The sequence below is a fragment of the Meleagris gallopavo genome, chromosome 13, assembly GCF_000146605.3.
Source record: "Meleagris gallopavo isolate NT-WF06-2002-E0010 breed Aviagen turkey brand Nicholas breeding stock chromosome 13, Turkey_5.1, whole genome shotgun sequence".
NCBI lineage: Eukaryota > Metazoa > Chordata > Aves > Galliformes > Phasianidae > Meleagris > Meleagris gallopavo.
This window is the reverse complement of record NC_015023.2, coordinates 15,454,773-15,471,354: the sequence shown is the minus strand read 5'-3', so window position 1 is coordinate 15,471,354 and position 16,582 is coordinate 15,454,773. Positions and strand designations below refer to the sequence as shown.

The window sequence follows — 16,582 nt, the reverse complement described above, 5'->3', positions numbered from 1 at the left end:
TCCATAAACATTCTTATTAATACCAAGTTTTCTTAAACTCATATTACTAGAAAACAACTGCAGGAACAGCCAGTACTGTCATCACTGTAAACCCTGTGTTTGCTGTACAAATACATGTTTGATGTGCTACTTTTCAAGATACACATCATACAGCAAGTTGGAGTAGTCAATATTCATGTAATATTAAGTAATAGATGCAGTAAGACAGTTTAACAATCTAGGAAGATAGAAAAGGGCTCACACTGAAATACACAGTGCAAAAACCTATTTGCTCTTGCCAACAGCTGTGAACAGTCCATTTTACAAAAAAAAAAAAAGGATTAAAGGTGATTTTGCTGCTGGAAATGTCTTAAATCTGCTAGCTACTTTAAATTAAAAAAAAAAAGAAACACAAAAAAGTGGAATTATAATAGTTAAGAGCTTGCAGCCCTTTTTATTTTCACCTATAATGCTATTATTTTGAGTCCTTTTTAACTTAATTACTAATTCGATATTCCTTATATTTAGTCTCTTATTGTTTTCCTGACGCTTATTCAACATAAACCCATTCTGTCACAATTTGTTATTTTTTGGAAGAATGCAAACTATCTGTGCTCCTGTGATCTTGCCTTTGTATCTGCTGTAGCTTTGTAGCCTGATCACAAGTAAGATTAGTGAATAATATGACACTTGGTCAGCCTGCAGGTATGCAGCTAGGAAGGAACAGTATTTTTAAATCCTTCCCACAGAGAGAATCCTAATATCAGTGTTCAGGGTTATTTTTGTCACCAAGTAGACGTGGCTATTTTGTTCCTTGTCATAATGAAACTTCTATGTCTATAAGGGATCAAGAGGTCAACTAAAAGCCATATCATAATTAAAGCATGACAGTGATATGGGAATTTTCCATTAGCCAAGGTGGCGAAAAAATACAATAACCACATAAATATTTCTCTAATTTTCACTCCACATTCACATCACTCGTCTGTGATTTCCAAGAAATTTTACATTCCTTTACACTCCTGTTCCCTCAAGTAAATTTTACTCCAGATCTGTATACAGTTATCTGTATTATTTTGTAGACTTACATCGCATTCCTTCCACCAACAATCACAGAAGCTCATTTACGTTATGCAGAATATAATTAGTAGGTATCGTATTTATTTGACAGCTTTCTCATTTTCTCAGTTCTATGCAATTTGACAGAGACCGTTGCAGATCCTTAACTAGTCTTTCAGAACGACTTTCACAAGGTTAGCTCACTTATTAATTGACCCTTGGTAATGGTAATTTAAGAAGCATATTAATCTCATCCGTCAGTTCTAACACATACTAGATATATAAAATAATTTGTCTTTTTTTTTTTGCAAGGAGTCTTGCAACAGAAATGAAGTGTCTAAATTTTTAATTAATGTGCATTTTCTTTCAACAAATGGCTTTTGGAGCAAAAGGACTCATCTTTTCAGTGGTTTTCTTTATTCTACTTTAAAGCTCCTTCATTTTCTTATGAAGAAAAGCACTATTTCACCAGTCAATAAAACTTATGATCTAGATAATCTTTGACAAAGGACACTCTGTTATTCTTAAACTAGATCCCTGAGACTTAAAAATACATGAACAAAGCACTCAATAACAGCAGTGTTATTTATTATTTCATATGCTGATTAAAGGTTTCTTGCGTTCAAGGAGATTTAATTCACTAAGAATATTAAAAAAAGATTGTTATTCAGAAATTGAAAAACTTCAATCGGTATCAGATCTAGAAGTTGTAATCTTTTTAAATTTCGTTTTCAAGTGCATCATATGTTGAGCAGAGCTTTTGGTTTAACTCTAAGAAAGGGTTATATAAAATAGGTACCAGTAAGGGCCAAGAGTAAGTTCTCCTTTATTTCCTTCATTAAGTAAATAATGGGAGCAGTTAATAGCAAGAGGAAGGGAAGGAAGGAAGGAACACAGTTGTGCCATTAGTATGTGATCATCTGTACTTTGTTTCACGTGGATGAAATGCAGCTCTTTGCATAACCACTCCAAAAGGACATAAGAACATATTGATGAATGGACATAATTCTCATTACCGTTATCACAGGTTTGAGGAGGAACAGAAATCCTACGGTTTTCATTTAAAAGCAGAGAAGTCAAGAAAGTACAAGGTGAAAGGTGAGGTATACTTCCATCCCCCTTTTCCTTTTGTGTCCCAAGAATGAAGAGGCTTTCTGAAGGAAAACTTCACGAAGAGCAGACCCTTGCAGCTATGTTTTACTTCATATGAACAGCACACATATGAACAGCAGCAGTGAAAGATTCTATCAGCTCTATGGGCTATAAAGGTCTTAGTAGCATCAGAGAATTTACTATATTGACACCTGGCAAAATTCATCATGTAGGACAGGCTATAACAGCCAGTGTGGTCCACAACACACTCACAGAGGGTCTTCAGAAAGAAAGAAAAGCTGAAGATTGCTGGAAGTGGGGCCCTGGGTAGCTGCACAAAGGAGCTCTGGGTGGACGTGGAGAATCCAGCTCTATGGAAACCCACTTTCCCTGTGCTTTTTTCTAGAGCAGGAATGGGAAGCAGATGTAGCTGACACTGTACTAATTCCCTCTATGACTGTATGTGTGATTTATTCCCCACTAAAGACTATTTGTTATTAGGATCAATTCAGCTTCAAAGTGGAGTAACAGATATAAGACTAAACTTTTACCAAACATATTGACAAATGCTACCGTACTTAAACTCCCATTGGTTCCACATGAACTGAGATCAGAACAACGATCATTTGTATGTTAAGAAAATGAAGCAAATATATAAATGCATTATAGAAGATATAAACAATAATACTGTGATACTCGGTTTGCTTAAGCTTATCCCACTGGAATATAAACCATCAATAATTTTGATGATAACAATCTAGAGGCAGCTATACAAAAGCATGGCTCAGTCTTTATAGAATTTTACAGCTATATGAATATCTATTTCCTCACAGACATCACGCTGGATTTGGATGGCATGTGTTTCAGGCACTTAAAAAAATGCTAACCATTTTTTATTGGCTATATCGTCACAATGTCTCCCCCGCTGTTACAGTCTACTGCATAAACAGGTATTCAAGCAATTTTTAGGAAAAACAAATTACACAGTTGACAGACTACAGTGTCTCCTTCAGAATCATTAGTGTCAATCATCTGAGTACAAGTTTTAAGTGCTATTGAAATGCATGCTACTTAAACAAGGGATCATCATATGGAACCACTTCAATCTTAATACAACCATAAGGATATACAGCATTAGCCACTGAGCTACTAACATAGCATCTGTATTTTTAACAGTACAGTAAGAGCTTACTGCAAAAACAATGCCCATTTATTCACTTATAATTAACAGAAGCAACTCAGTGTCTTCATTTTTAGCTTTTCAGGTTGGTAAGCTACGTTTTTTTATGAAGTCCACAGATTTTAGTGTACACAAGCAATGCTCCTTCAAGAAAGGGAGGACTGTGTGCACAGATACGGAAGTCAGGAAAACAACACCAGTCTGTCAAACTGGTAATAAAAGCATTTTCCTTACTGCCATCAGTTCCTAGAATTCAGTGACATCAGCTGACCTGCACTGATTTTTGCCAGCTGAACATTTGCATCTCATTTGAAGAACTGAGTTTAAAATGCTTCTGAAGATGTTAGTTAGTGTCATGGAACTGGCTCAGTGAGTGAGCTTTCAACTCCATAGCAGTGTGTGCTGGTAGGTGCACAGAAACATCAGCAAAGATTAGAGGTGACCTCATCCATGTATCTTCACCCCCGTTAAAAGATCGGCGAAGTACGCTATAATCAACAACACTTCTGTAGCTGAAAGAGTTATTGACAGCTAAAGAACCCTGCTTGTTTCTCATTGTTTTCAAAAGTAAGTGGATAAACTAACCATTTGATCATCAAACCAAATCCATTCTTATCACCGCATAACTTCCAAAGCCCTCACATCCATCCTGTGTCCTCAACTAAGTTACTCCAGATCAATGTCTGCAACAAAGAAATAAAAAACTGACAAACTGAAGGAAAGGACTCTTGGACCTCCAATGAAATCACTTTCATACATAAAAAGATTTTTATGAGTAACAAAAAGCATACTTTGCTGTCTGATCTTTTTTCTTTTTTTTTAATAAATATATTCTTTTGTTGTTATTGTTATTTTTGAATGATTATTTTGACAAGAAACCTATATGCCCAAACTACTTTCTTCACTTTGTATTAAGAAGAGTAATGCAGAGAGATTGCAGAAAGAGAAACAGCAAACATATCCACACAAACTTCACAAATGGTTAATTTGATTAAACAATGTTTAGTACTAATTAATGTTTAATTTCTGGTTTCGATAAAGTATGAACTTTTGAAGAAAAATCTCTTGAAGAAAAGCTGTGTCTGTGACTCAGAAAGCAAGAACGTCCTATTTGCTTCCCCAACCCCCAAACTGCAATACTGCAGGGGTACCCCCCATGATGGTTCTTACATAAGTGTAGGAAAACTTTATATTTGGTTTTGCAGGCATAAGGGGGCTGTATTGAGCTTTATGGAAACCTTCACTAATAGGAAAGAATCCATATCTGCAAACTCATACATGTCTTTACTAAGGTAAATCATTATTTTCAATATTATGACCCGAATGAAGAGTTCAATAGCAGTTTTATTTTTCACTGAAATATGGAAGTCCATGCATGTACACCAAGGTTAAAATGAATAGTGCAGAAAATGGGACGAAGCAGGGAAAAGGCAGAAATGTGAAAAACAAAATGAATTGAAACAAACACACACAGAAAAACAACCATGACTGTGTAAGAAGTGAAGCCAGCTTTCTGAGCTTTTAAAATGCAAGTTGCACTTATTCCTTCAGTAAACTGTCAGCACAGAATTTAAAGATGTAAAAGACAACATTTCTAAAGACTGCTGATTAAAATTCAATACTATTTTCACGTTATTTCACCTTATTACTGCATATTATTTCTATTAAGGGAATAACAAGAATAAATTGGGATACTTACTGGGAGGAGCAGCACATAAACTAAGCTACATGGTTAGAGACAGGCCCCACTTCAGTAAGCTGAAAATGTGAATTTAAGATACCTTTGTGACTACGAGGAAGACATCACAATGATATTTTCAAAATGAAAATGCAATATCTCTGCCACATTTTGCAGTGATGTGTCAGAGCAATGCTGTACTGCCTGGATGCTGTGCCATGACTTCAGCTGAGAAGAATGAATGTTAAAAATTTTAACACTATCAACTAAGTCCTATGGATGGCTTTTCTTAGGTCTTGATCAGTCTTTACATAAGTGTTTCATCATCAGCATGGGAAACACTGCAGGCAAGACAGCGAAAAGTGAACCACTCACAAAGCACGAGAATTAATTTCAATCAATTAATGATTGAAAGAGCTAAGAGAACTTGGAATTAGCATCACCCTATCACGGTTTAAGAAATCCAAAACTAGTGCTACCCTCAAAATCTAAGGACTACTTCATGTAAAAAAACTTCTATGAGATAAGTGACAAAGCCAGAAGCGGCTAGACAACAGGAAGGAGACAACCTGAGGCACAGGACTGTGGAATCACAGAAATAAAGTGAACACAAATACATGTACACTAGACATATGAGGGAGTTTTCAATCAGAGCAATGAGAGTCTGAATCAGCTTTTCAGCAGGAACTTGAGTGTACAAAAATCAGAGTGAGGATCGAGCTGGATTAATCTCTATATCTGAGATCCCCTTCAGATTATTTTCACCTCCTGGTGTTCATCTCACTGTCCCTGTACTTTTCCTTCCTTCTGGCAGAGACATTTAAAAATACAGGGACAATGCAACAGGAGACCATGCTCCTTCTTATTACTAAAAATGTGATGTTTTTATTGCTGTTACATTTAAAGAAAAAAACCACCATTCAAGACATTCTGGTGACCATCATGGTCAGCAGCTATGACTGAAGACTTTGCTCTAGGCACCAATTTTTCAACTGTCAGTCTTTGAATTCCAGCTCTACTTCTGTGAACTGCTGTGTTTTACAGATGCATAAAATCTGTAAAAAGTAATAACGGGACTCAAGACACAAATACAGTAAGCCTTTCCAAAATTAAGGGAAAGGAACAGTTAAGGGCACAAACAGACCAACTGTAATCACTGAAAACAGTAACAAAGCTGGCTTAGAATGTAGTAAATCAGGATTTAACCTCATGTATCCAATCTGAAAATACTGTTTACTATACCTTGCTTGTACCATATGAAATATTAATATAAAAACTTCACTCCCACTGCAGAGCAATCAGCCTTGACTACAAGCACACCTAACAGCTTTGCACAAACAGATGGCAAGTTTCTTAATATTTCACAGCACTGCCCTTCATAATTATGGCTTTTGCTCAAATAAGCAAATTACACGTTACACAGCACTTCCAATTTTGAAATAAAATAAATAAGTAAACAAACATTTCGTAGATAGAGAAAGAAGAAAGTTTTTTTTATTATATTTTTTTAATACACAAAATACTTTTGCAGCCTGCATAAATTCAGTGACATTTCCATACGTATAAAGCCTTTGGAGAATGTGATTTTTACATCATGAATGTATTGATGAATGATAATTACTACCGTAATAACTATCATATCTAATGCACTGTTTGTTAACACTTGGTAATTGACCTCTTTGATTGTATAATGCTCTAACTTCACAAAGGTTATTTAATTACAAATGGAATCTATTATTTAGCATTAATGAGCACATCAAGTATCATTATCTGATTAGTGAAGAGCAAGTATTTACAAAAAATTAATAGTATTATTTCAATGGACAAGATAAATATTTAAGGCATATGTGTATGTTCTGCAAACTCAACTTCAGCAAAGCCAAAAGTCTAACCAAATAGGCACAGATAATTGGACAGTGTAATAGCAAATCCTGTAGTAATTCTGATAACTTTTCCCTTTCAGATGGGAAGAAATGGAAGAAATTTAACAATTTTCCAATAAAAAGCCAATTTCTTTTATGTTTAAGATTCTGATATGAATTGAAGAAGCAAAAATCACGATGAAGAACCATATTTCTCTCTCTCAGCTATGAATTACATGTTTAGAATATAATTCAAAAACCATAAAACCCAAGGGAAGTCTCTCTTGCCTCTTTTGTATTAGTTTGCTACAATATTTACTAAACCAAATCCCATTGAAAACATTGAAATGTCTCTAATGACACAATGAATTTTTTATACAGCCTTGCTGCTGTATAAATATCAAAACAATTAGCCACAGGAATCAGACAAGGTTCCTGAGGTACAAATTAGAGACTTTTTATTGTCATTGCCATTTGGACGTGCAAAAGTCAGTTAATCTAAATAGGCATTCTTCATTATCTGATATATTTCTGTTCTATGGAGAAGTCACGTAGAAGACTTTTTGCAGGACTTTTGTTTCATTTCTTCTTCACATAGCCTTGGTACTCTCTGACCTTTGATGAATGCCACTGCTTTTTAAAAAGTTTCTAATTAACCCCTAAGAAATACTTCAGAAGGAGCAAGAGAAATAAACCCTGGATCCAGGATGGACATTCTTAGATAGAGAAAGCTACAACACTGGGGTATCTAACATGTTCAGTGTTGCTCTCCCCCTCATTTCTACATTGCTAACCACAGAGTAAAAATAAGAGTGCATGAAAATGCCTCTTACCAGAAAGTGCTCAACTGTCTTTGAAGTTCTTCAGCATCAATAGCACTCAAAGCCATTGTTACAGTATGACACATGCACACATTTTCTTTTCAAACTGCAAGAAAGTAGGTCTTGCTAAAACAAGCTGTGAGTAATTACTTCTTGAGGTCCTATTCATAAAAAACATCTGTTTTATACTCAGGTCACATTTATTCCACATACGTTTTTGTGTGAAATTCAAGATGATTTATTCTATTCACAAAGAGGGAAAAGATTATTCTTTTCCTAGTAAAGACCAGCACGTTTCTGAGATCAGATGAATGCTCTTTTACTCTCCCAGCACAAAGTAACAAAAATTATGGGGAGAAATTTAGTATCAGAATACCTTTGTTTCCTCTGTGAGCTACCTGCTAATTGAAGCACCATGGTTCATGAGCACATGAGCACATTTCATTCCCCTATTCAATGGTGCATCTCAGGATCACCAGCTACTGAGTTCTTGTTGCTAAGAAACAGTACTCAGTTATATTTGAAATATATATTATGAAAAGGTGCTGCTTTTCTTTGTGAAATGAGTATGTTGCCAGATTGACAGTCATGGAAACAGACTGAGCAGTATGAATTGTTTCTTTCAGTATTTCACAATGCAGCCAACCATGCTACCCGATTAATGTGTTTAAAAATGTGAAATGCCTGTTCAGCTGTTGTCAATATGCTAAGATATCTACGTAGGTTGCACTGAAAGTAATGCCTCCTATTTATTTCCATGGAAACCACAACAGCTACAAAGAGCACAAGAACACAACTTAACAGAGCAAATTCTCAGCTACTAAAGTTTTTTTTTCTTTTTTCAGCACAGTTACCACCATTAGCGGATTCATGCAGATGAGCCGACCCAGACACTCTTCATTTTGTGATATGACAGCTGTGCACAGCCAGCAGAATGTGGTTTGTCTTTCATTTCACTGTTGCCAAGCAGACGTGCACCACCCACTGCCTCACTGTGCTCTCATCCCCTGTTTGGTCTCCATAAATGTTCAGCAAGGTCAATAGGGGCAATTTTTTTCCATATGAAGGAATTTGATTCCATACCATTGCTTCACGTGCACTCCTATGTCAGATGCCATTCTGTCAGGCTGCCCCTCTGCTGTCATCTGTCACGTGGCAACAACATGGAATGGAATATTATTAGTGGGAAGATTCAGCCTCTACTGCCATACCACCAATGTCTGCCTCTGACATTATGGGCCATCATGATAAAATAGGAGACAGCAGCCCTCATAAAAAATGTACTGCACCAATTAATTAGATTCACATTAATCTAGAAACAGAAACTCAGAATCCTTGACATCTAAGAAAACTGAAGTATTCAAACGTGTGATAGCAGCAAGATACGCTACTGGTGTTCTGGAGCAGACATATACTTGTGACACTGTCCTCAATGAAGAAAATTATTTCAGCAGGACTATGCCATTGCTCCCAAAGACAAAGAATTAAAATGCTGCAGTCACACCTTCCTCTCCCCTCAAGTAAGCCTCTGTAACCTTTATCCACAAATAAGGAATGCATAACTGCAGATGAATATTACAATAAAAGCGTGGTTTGTTGAAAGACATTGTTTTTCCTATATGTAAATAAGTAAATAAATGAATGCATAAATTCATAGTCTCATAAAATTTTGTCCTGACTCTAAAATTGCAAGACATCATTGCATTTCCTGCTATGAGACAACTTTTTGCCAGTACTTTAATAATATTCATAAAACACACTAATTAGAAAGGGTTAATTATTTTTAGGAAAAATAAACACAAAATGAAACTTTTTAACAGTGCATTAGAATACTACTCATTAAAATACAGATGAAAAAATAAGACTACCCCCTTTTCAGCTCCACTGAATCCTTCTAAATTTCATCTTTTTGCAATGTATTTTTCTCCTCTTTCTTGTGGATTATCAAATTTCTTGCCTTTCAATTGCAACAAAAGTTATTAGGTCAACAACTATAATTCAGCACATTGTAGTAGATTGTAAAGTATTAGCATTTATAAGAAACATTTTCCAATGGAAAGTTATTCGGTACATTATGTCTTTAAATAATAATTAGGTCAGAATTGCCACCCTCGTGTCTGGCAATGTCTTTAGTAATTCAGAAGATGTGATAAACTGCAAGACACTAATAAACTGAATGTTACTATGGTACCTGTATACCTCAAGTGTGTTAGATTCAATTTTCTTTTCATAGACGTCTGCTTCATATTATGTAATGACAGAGCAATAAGGTCTGTCAGAGGTGCACGTAGTTAGGTATTTAAGTCAGTAACATTCACTAGCATTGTATGATATAATACTTTCTGTGACACTCCTCAAATAATGGGAATTTGAACAAAGTCAATGTTCTGAAGAATAATAGTACCAGTAAATGGAGTAAGAATTTGGTGTTGTAAGCAAATTTTAACATAACTGAGATAAACTTTCAGTTGATGCAGAGAGTCATTCTAACTTTCTCAGTCTTCTATTGAAACCGTGGTTCTGCTTCTGAGATGCATCAATGACCCTTTAAAGTAGTTTCACAATGTAAAAGAACATAAGATATGAAAATAATTTAGATTTAAGTTAAGAATACTTAACACTATCCTGTAATATGAAGTGGCTTCCTTTTAAACTATGATGTATCTCAAATTCCATGCTGATATAATATAAGGCCATAAAAAAAGTTTACATTGCACACTTCCATTCTAAAATATGTATGTATTCTTATAAAAACATACACATCTGTAAGTACAGAGAAAAAGAATTGCATAAAAAAAGAAAATGTATTGCACCAAAAGCTATAATCTATTTTGAAATCACTTAAACTATTCTTAGATGAAGAATGCTCTGGCACAAAAATGGCCCGTTCATTTCAAGTCATGTCAGGAGGATACCATCATTTCGAGGAAAAAATATTATTGTGTCAGTGAACACACCAAAGTTTGCTGAATACCAAAAGTATTCTGCCAAGCATATCTTGACATTAGATGCACAAAAGAATCTTGAAATCATACTCTTTCTTCTCCTTGTGACTTAAAAATTGTTTTCTATCAAATATTTCAGCACTTCATGCTCCAGTAACAAACTTATGGAAAGCAGAAAAGATTAACTTCTACAGTTTTAAAGGCAAATTTCATTTCAGTGTTACCAATTCTTGGAATTAAGATCTTCTCGATTCAGGCCTATGGGATGTGTGTTCTTTTGGTTTGCATTCTTCTCAAACCCTTGGACAATATTAGCATGTGTATATTAGCAGAACTGACCCTATGTTCTTTAAATATGTAGTTTCTATACTTTTCAGGTAGACAAAATTTGAAATGAAAACATTGCTCTAAAACTAAAATATAATTTTGAGCTTTCAAAAGCATTTCAAAGAAATACATCACTAGAAATGTCAACTTTGGAAAATAGTACTTGAATCTCAAAATTGCACTTTTGAAAAAAGTGAAAATATTGTTTCCCACAGATTTCTATTTTGGATGCCAGTCTTAAAGTATCAAATTAATCCCCTAATCCTGGCTGAGCTTTCCCTCATCCATGAAATAAACCATTGCTTCTGGGGAAATTATTGATATGTAAAACTAAATTTTATTGCCAACAATCTTGCAAATGACATAAATCATGATAGTTGTTGATAACTGAAGCAAAGTTGGATGAATCGAGTCAGAAAAGAATAATCAACTCCAAATGATTCCACAGTGAACCACTACAGTCACTCAAACAGTACGAATCTCTGAAACAGATTCCAAATAAGTTTGCCCTGTTAGAAAAGCAACACTTGGTTCAAGGTTAAACCTCTAAGTATTTCACATAATCAAACGTTGCTGCAGAAATAGTTATGTTCAGCTGGAAAAAAGAATCTTTTTTCTCTCTATTGGGCTAACTTTAATGCCCCTGTCTTCTTGGCACATACACACTGTAGGATATGCGTGTTCATCATTTCTCCCATTTCACTTGTTCATAATACCTCACGTGACCAGAAACATATATATATAATTATAGCCATTTTCTCCTCCATAAAGTAAGAAATAATGCATGAAAACCTGAAATCAGTCAGGTTTGTAAAATTTTGAAAGACTCAGATCAAAAACTCTCATAGATATTAATAACATAATAAATAGAAGAGGGAAAACTAACTTGTTTTGTGCTGATGATAAGAAGAAATAAAAAGTCCCCAGACTTAAGCCTGGGGAGTTTTTTCAGTTAATCTAAAATGGCATTAAATGAATAGGTAAATAAGTCTAAGTTCAATGCTCTCAAATGGTGGCACACTTTTTCTTTAAATAAGACGTCACAAAGCTTAAATTTCATCTGTCTTTGGGCATGTTAGAATTAAGTCACATTGTTGCCCCTCCTAGATGGATTCAAATTAATGACGAATCTGATTTAACACAACAGGTACAAACCTCAAGGAAAATGATGATATGTCATTGATGCAATGGTAGTGGAGTGGGAAGAATATTAATTAGGGCATGAATATAACTATAGAATCAAACAAAAGACAAACACCATATTTTTCACACGGCCTTCCCCAGATAAGTTTGGATACAATCACTTCAATGATTAAAACAACAACAACAAGAAAACGCAAAAAAAAAAACTAGGTGCTGTACTTCTTGGGACAATTTTTCAATTAACAGGAACCATTCTGCTCTTCTTTTTTTTATGACTCGACTGTTCATCTACCTATCTACGTGGTTTCTAACACCACTGAAATTGACTTCCTGCAGTGGTAACGGCTCATTCAAACTGTTCTGCCCTCAAGATTATTCCCAACACAGAGGTGTGATGGAAGAGCAAAAGATAAGGTTGCTTGCAAAATCTCTAATAGAAGAATAGAAACACAGCAAAGAACATAAAACACATAGCATTAGAGTTTATTGTAGTGACAAAATAAACGTTCATCCTTTAATATAATCCATTGTACATAGATACCTATGATTTGGGAAATACAGATTTATACTCTGATCTTAAAGAAATACTATAAACTCCTTGTCTCAATTTCCTATTTCTATCCAATTTATAGGGACAGACAACTTTCTTGTGCCAGTCACTTAATCCATATTTCAAAATTTGACTCCCCTCCTTCCTTTATTTCTCATAAGAACAACCAAGTTTCCTAAAACACATCAACTGAAGTTTCTTTAATCACTCTATATTTATGTTTGAAACAAATTCCCTTCTAATAAAATATATCCACTGTGCAGCTTCAACAAAAGCGGAGCGTGTTAATGAAGTTACCTAATGAGCTTAGAATGGCCAAGTTTGGTATAAAGGATAAAATTTTCTTGATATATCTCAGCACACGTATAACAAACAAAAATGATTTCATACTGCAGTATGTTGGTTATTTTTTCAATATAAAACATATATATACATTTCGACAGAAAGAGAGTTCACCAGGACTTCAAATCAAGAACAGAATAAAAATATACATACTCCCAAGCTGAAACAATAAAGTGATTACTGTCAAAGTCTATGCTCTTACAAGTTACAAAGTAATAACCTGGGATTTCAACAGCATATGCAACATTTCAATTCCCAACTGCTTTTGAGGCTGCAAGCAAAACACATGTGAGACCTTAATATGAAACTTGTTGTTGTAATATTCTTTAACAAAGATAAGGGAGGAATATGCAGGTGCAATAGATATAGGTGATAGAAACCAAACAGTGCAAAGATAGCTCTCTTCTGCAGAAGAACTGGGATATTTCAATGTATGTATTTTTTTTTCCTTGACAGGAAATGAAAAGTAAAGCCAAATTTTATTTCCATAAAAGAAATTATTGAAGTATGCTTATCTGTGATGGGGTAGTGGAACTATATGATCTTTAAGGCTTCTTCCAATCCAAACCATCCTATGATTGTTTAAAATTACAAAGATTGCTATAGGTTGTCAGTAATAAAATTTCGGAATTTTGGAAGTAGGAATTTTTTTATCTTTGGGAGACTTAATCCTTTCCTCCAACACATCAAATAAGGATGAACTCTTACTCTGAAATTATCAACCTATGTGAATTTTCAAAACAGGTTCACACTTCAGAGAGTGATTTGCAGAAAATTTTAAAAGTTTGGATTTTTCTTTGAACTGGGCATTAAGAATGAGCTAAACACACTTTCTCTGACCAAAATTTCACTTTCAAAGAATTTCTAATCTCTTGAAAGTAATATTGCAAAATTGACATGGATTTACAGCAATATTTTTTCAGCAGTGTTGAGGTGTATTCTTCAACAAACGTCCCAATTCATTTTCCCTTAATGCTATCTATTATTATTGCTATAGCATTAACTCAATGGTAAAGCTGTAGACCATGACAATCAGAAAATATTGATAGAAGCTACTTACAAGAGTGAAATGCATTTCAGCCTTCCAGTGACATTAAAAAATAATGTAATCATGCCCTTTTAATTTACAAAAGGTTTTCCCATATTAAAAAGAACAATATACTAAAGTGCACCTCATCAAATCTACACATTATATCATTCCAGTAGAATTCAGAGGAAAAGCAATGGCAATATTCGCCACATTTGACTCGGCTTCAAAAACCATGTAATGCATACTCTTAAAAAAATATGCTTTAATCTCTCCTTCATGGCATCTCGTATGGGACTTGATGAGAGAGACTGTGGACGAACAAAGCATTAAAATTCAGCTCAAGTTTTAAAACTATTAGCATTTGTATTATTAAAGATGTTTATAAGGGATTTGGAATGAGTAGAACAAAAATATAAAAATAAGATTCTCCCACATCATAATTTCCAAAAGACAATTTCACTTTCATGTTGCTGTAATATTTCTTCTGAGTGAGAAATAATGCACAAGACTGCAAGGAGAGGCTTGCTGTAGCTGGGGCTACAATTAAATGAGAATACAAAAAGCAGAGAAATAGGAGCAAAAAGACAATTTTCCAAGCCATGGGATCCCAATGGTTGGCTGTCACAGCAGGAATCACTCTGCGTTACTAAAACAGACTATTAGTCTCTCACGATCTGAGACATAAATGATCCATGAGAGAATTCATTGCGTTTTCATCCAATTAACAAACAAACACACAAACAAACCCATATTATTACAACAAAGGAACAAAACTAAACCAAAATCTAAATTGAAGATGTCTGAAACTTTTTCCATTGAAGTTTCTTAGAAAGGAAGGGTGAGCTAGGGGAGCTGGAAAGCATCAGGAGTCCCAAAGTATGGTGAAAGGGTGGAAGCAGATGGTAAAAAATAAATAAATAAGAAGTAACTTCTTAGGAACTGTTTCTTATACTTCATTGCTTCATCAAATGTGAGCCAAGCAATTGGCTCATTCTCTTGAAGTTCACTGAAGAGCCTTCCATAAGGGATTTATTGACAGCTTGGATATTACTTCAGATTTTTGTAAACCACCTGGTCTAATCTTAAATTCAAAGAGTTTAATTTGTGAAACTTTTAAAAGTTCTTCTGAGTCCATAGCAGCTAAGTATATTTCACATCCCATCTGCTTTCATTCTTTTTTCCTCCTCACAAGAAACTATTCTGGTAACAATCACACTTGGCAGAAGCTGACACTTGGAAATGGCATAAATGAATATTCTGGAGAATCCAAAATTTAGGAGGATGGTCATATCTATCTCACTGCAAAAGCCTGAAAGGATTACACTCCTGACTATGCCATGCCAACATCAGTGCTATGGTTTACTAGAACGCAAACTACATCAACAGGTAGAATTCTTCAGTTATCAACATCATTTTCCTTAAATCTCCCACAACCTTCCCAATGCAGTATTTTAGTTTTAGTGATCTCTACTGGTTTCCACCACTGCTGCTCCTACCAAAAGGTATTTTCAACATTACTGCCACTGCTTCGATTGCAACATGGCTACTCATATACTGGTCCTAATCCAGTCATATATGCTTTATTAGTTTAGAAAGATTTTCTTTCCTTTTTTTTTTTTTTTTTTTTTTAAAGTATCATCTTATTCACTGGTTGTCCCTTCAGATTACACTATAATCCAGAAGAAAGCCTGGAGCCTGTAGAGATGTCTTATGTGCTGGGACCTCTAGAGATTAGTCATTTCACGTACACACAAAACATAATTTTAAATACACGAAGACTCACAGAATATAATTAGAAGGGGCTGTAATCAAAGCCTAGTGCAGATGTAATGAAACTGAACACCTGACCTTCAAATGAAGATTTAAAAATGTATTAATGTAGACATCAGCTCAGCCTACAGAATAGGTCAGTTGTTTCATTGTCCCACACACTGGTTACTGAATAAGCCAGAGCTGAAGTAAAACTGCCCTACTTTTTCATTAAATTGAGCTCACAGAAGTATCTAAGTATTCTAAGTATCTGACAAGGACAAAAGCTATCCCTTATTAGAATGCATCTATGGCCCAGTAAAATTCATCACTTTAAATAAAAAAATGAAAACCATATCTGCTGCTTGAGATGATTTAAAAATATTTGAGTACAAATCTACTCTGCATACCATGCCCAGTGTTAATACTCATTGACTTTTTTAAGCTATGACAGCTTTTTCTCACATTGTTTCTTCACTCACTTCTTTGGGTCAGTTTTTAGTGTTAAGCAAAATCATATCATGAAAGCCCTTCTAAGCTTTAGGGAAATCTGCAAGTATATTTGTTATCACATTTTTTTGTACGCCATTATTGCCTTGCTGTGTGACAGAACCTAAAGAAAACTCGCTCGTGTTTTCTGAAAATGAAAATTTCTGATACCACAGTAATTAATTTCCATGGGGAAAACAGTTTACTTCAGCAAAAAGAGATTAATGAAAAATACTGCAGAACACAAAATTATGCTAGGCAGCTGCTATGCCACATTTCCTCTCATTGGAATTGTTTTAAATCACTATTCTATCTGTTAATGAAACATTCTGCTTT

The 16,582-nt window shown here is 34.7% G+C and overlaps 1 protein-coding gene across 2 annotated transcripts in view; it reads right to left on the bottom strand.

Moving 5' to 3' along the window:
* The window catches only part of CDH13 (cadherin 13), a 431,656-nt gene that overhangs the window by 195,077 nt on the left and 219,997 nt on the right, over positions 1 to 16,582 (bottom strand). The window lies entirely within an intron of this gene.